The following is a 4,590-nucleotide window of genomic DNA, read 5'->3' on the forward strand; positions in this document are numbered from 1 at the left end:
TTTTAAAGGTGATATATAAAATAAAGTTTTTTATTATTGTAATAGAGAAACATGATCAGTTTTCCCTGGTTCAGATAAAAAGATCTAAAGTATACTAGTTTGTCACTCTTCTCATTCCCTTTGCTAAATAACTTTTCATACTAATCTGATCAATCTAACTGCCTGTTTTCTGTGCTTTTTCTATCCTGCTAGATTTGCAATTATTCTGAAAATTTTCTTCTTGAAATAACTCATTTCTAAATACCTTTTTTCACTGTTAACATCTTGCAGCAACTCTGCGACAAAATATACACTTAGCACAGTTCATCCTGCTACCAACATTGAATAAAAAAATCTTATGATTTCTATATTTATGTCTTTATTTAGTGGTTTCATTAGTGACAAAGGCTAAACTTTCTTGGAAAAATGTATTTTATGTGTTGCGGAAAAAACTGACTTGCTTTAACAAAGTATGTTTACAAATCCTTTCACCTGGCAATCTACCTGAATGCCCAACTATCTGAGAAGCCCTCCATGAAACCATGGTTGCTATTAATTCATTTAGGGCTCATTGACAGAATTGCTGTTTTTTATGCATGCTAATTTTCTGATTCCTCACTCTGTTTCATGTTTATAGATAAGACTTTACTGATCGCGAAGGGAAATTGATGTACATGTTCATGTACATGATGAACATGTTTGCATGTTCTTTTGTAACATACACCTTTTTGAGATTTTTTTGTATATCTAAGCAAGTGTTCCTGCATCCCTCTTCTGCACTATAGTCATGGCTTTTTTTCTGTTTGTTTATTTCAAAGCAACACCTGCTCCATTTCTAAAACTTTTTGCCCATGTGCATTTTTGTGCACTTTAACGTCCTGAATTTTCATTTGCATTAATTTGTAGAATGAATTTGAGTTTTAGCCTTAAGTTTTCACTATCTTTTGTTTCTTGTCCTACAACTGTTATTATTGATCACCGAATTATTGTACTTGACATGACTTCATTCAGCCTTTCCTGAACGTCTATGACAGGCAGAGAGAGTGCTGTTTCTGGTGCGATCTTTTGCAGCTGACATTTCACTGTTTTAAACGAACAAGAAATTAGATTGCTCATAAATCACTTATTCTATATAAATACAGCGTAATTGCCCTCCGAAAATCCTCTTTTTCTTGTTCATTTTAGAGACCTTGATCGAAACTGATTTTAAATGTCAGAAAGGATTTATTTTCTCTGTATTTCCTACATTGCTTTGTCGAGATTTTAACTTTATATTTAGGCTCAGATTTCAACTATAAATCGTACACTAATTAATAGCAGTAAATACTGATGTTTTGCTCCCTCTTACCACAAAAATATATATGTTTTGTAGCTGGGATAAACTTTATTTCGTACGCGTAGCTACTGCGATTTGGACACGAAGCGGTTAAAGATGGCGGCAAATCAGGCACCCAGAGAGCGGGGGGGGGGGCGTCTTCTCGCCTCCATAACTAAAATGCCAAATAGGAGTGGCTTAAGCGACATACACAGTCGTGTAACTGACAGTTTGAGGTAGCCTATCGTGTAAATTTCGCTTTGTTGCTGATAGGTTAAGCTTTCGAAACTCTGCCCCAAAGTCATTTGACTGATTTTTCGCCCTGTTTCGTTGGTTAAACGCAATGATCACAAGCACCACCATGGTAACTGGGATGTGTAGTTTTTAATTCCGTTTGAATTATAACTGTACGTACTGTCTTCATATTTGGCCAGGGCTTTAAAGAGAAGGCGCGCCAAAAAAATTTGGTGCCGTCGTCTCCGCTTTAAAGGTACCCCCATGCTGGAAGAATTTGACCTCGGAACGTTTGCCCAGCGTACTGTTAAACCAACGCATTAGCATGTTAAAGCGATTCTATTGAGGGAGTAGCCCAGCTACCACTTAACACTGTACTTCCTACTTTGAATACCTGTGAAACCGGTTTAATTCGTCACAGCCAGCACTCTGGCAGAGAGAGGGTTGAGTAGTGGAAGCAGGCGAGATTTCCAGCGAAAGACACCTCCTCCTCAAAAACCCAGTAAGCAGTAATGCTTTAAGTTGAAAATCGAGGTAGATTTTGAGGATGATAAAGAGGGTAAACTGGGATGGGAGGAGGGTTTGGTTTTGCATAAGGAGCAGAAGATTTCCCTTCTGCTTTGTGTAAGGATGGTATCAAAAGCAATCTTAAGTGGTGAGAAAGCTGTGCTCAATGTATTTAAGGGACTTAAAAGTAAAAGGAGATGCTTCATATTGCTTGACTAATTTTAAAAACTAAGTTATAAATGCAGACGCTCCCTCGGTGCGCTGCTCTGGTACGCCGGCTCTTACACAGTGCCTGTCGGCCGTAAGCGTTACAATATACATACCCAACACTGCTTGTACCCATCTGTCATGCAAATAAAACACCTTGAATTGAATTGAATTGAGGGGAGAGGGGGGGAATACTAAAGCCAATACTGGCTCAATACCCTCAATGGGCTTTGACGTGCTAATGCGTTGGTTTAACAGTCCCGGTGTGGCAAGCTTCCAATGTCAACTCGACTCGATTGGAAGACAATGAACGTATTTTAGCCCTAAATGAATTAATAGCAAACATGGTTTACATAAAATACATTTTTCCAAGAAACTTTATAATAATACGATCTATAGTTGAAATCTGAGCCTACTGTAAATATAAAGGAAAAGCATTTTCAGAGAGCAATCACGCTGTGTTTATGTAGAAAAAGCGATTAGGTTTATGAGCAATCTAATTACCTATTCGCTTAAAACACTATATAAAATAAAGTTTATTTAGAGATGCATGATCAGTGTCGCAGTTTAAATCATTTTTGTAGGAGGGCTTGGACAGATTCCAAGTGCATTTTTGCAATTTACGTTGCATTGTCCAATGTTCTGTTGTAATACAGGCTAGAATACAGTTACAGTAGTCTAAGCTTTATCAGCCTATTTAAAATAATTTTTTTGAATCCCCGGCGAAACACACTCCATAGGAATCAGTGCTTTTATACAGTATATCGCCTTTAAACACATATATTTAAACACGCGTTTACGATTTAAATCAAAACGCGATTCAAATCAATATAAATGTATATTTTGTAACGCATAGGTGGCTATTCATTGTTATTAAAAAGACTTAAATTCGATCATGTCGTGATATTTAGAAATATAAATTTGTTTGGTGCGAGTGAGGTTTTATTTAATCTCTGACCAAGGGAAATGTTTCATTTTTTCAAAGAAATGTTTGTTAAAAAATAAAGTCATAGTTCCATGGGATTCAATCACAGACCATGTGACATGGGAGTCAGGAAACTAACACACAGCGCCACGGGATTTAATGACGCAATAAAAACGCTATAAAATCATAAATTTTATGATTTAAGAAGCATAAATTACCTTACACTCAATTTAAACACAAGCTGTCTTTCTGTATGAACCTCTAAGCTGGTTCATACAGAAAATGTAGAAATGCATTAGCCTGATTATGATTAAAAAACATAATTAAACACGCGTTTGCGATTTAAATCAGAACACGATTTAAATCAATATAAATGTTTATATTGTAACGCATACTGTCCAGCCTCCATTTCTCTATAAAAATTTACTCTGTTGCACACACACACACAATAGAAGCAGGAACCGCTGTCAGAAGGGAAGAAGGTGACTATTCATTGTTATCAAAAATGACTTAGAATCGATCATGTTGCGATATTTTGAAATATAAAAGTCAATTGATTGTCCATAATATCGCTATTCTATTTTTTCGAAGAAATGTTTGTTAAAAGAAAAGTCCAGCACCAGCTGGATTTGAGCACACAACCTGTGCGTTGTTAGTCACGCACCTAGACCAGTAGGTTACAAGACAACTCACATGAACAGGGAGGCGAAACAGCCCTACACAGCTCTGTCGCAGTACACGAAGATAATCATACCGTTATTAAATTCTTTAGATACGCGATTCCATATTATATTCCCTATTAATCAAATTCTAAAAGTATGCTTGTTGACTCCGGTATCACGTTAGTTAAAGACTTTGAAGCTTAAAATGTTTAGGGAGAAATGGAATACTGGTGTGTATTTTTTTCTTTAAAGTACCAAGACCAGCTATATACTGTATGTTTATGTTCCAAAATTAATATCGTTTATGGCCTTCACACGCGTTACAGTATGCTCCTATTCTTTTTATGCTCAGCTACTAAGATTTCCCTTCAGTGGTAAAATTCAATATCTACAACGGGCACAGTAAAGACGTTTACAGTAAGTCTTTCTACGACAGACCAACGGACCACGAGTGCCCCTGTCGGTCAACCAATCACGTACCGCGTCATCTTGCGTCATGATACGCGACACCGCAGCCAATTACCTGCGGTACGTGTCTGTACCGCGCACTTTGAATGGCTGCATCTGTACACACTATTTCTGTAAAGCTTGTTCACATAATATGCTAAAAGCTACTGTATATGATCTATCACAAATTCAAACTATTATGTTTAAGTCAACACCCAGCCATGTACTAAATTGTACTCTGAGCAGAGATGAGGAGTGTCCAGAGGAAGATGGTGATGAAGGTCATTGTGGCTGTGGGTTCTGTTGCCATGAAG

The sequence above is a fragment of the Lepisosteus oculatus genome, chromosome 18, assembly GCF_040954835.1.
Source record: "Lepisosteus oculatus isolate fLepOcu1 chromosome 18, fLepOcu1.hap2, whole genome shotgun sequence".
NCBI classification, from domain to species: domain Eukaryota; kingdom Metazoa; phylum Chordata; class Actinopteri; order Semionotiformes; family Lepisosteidae; genus Lepisosteus; species Lepisosteus oculatus.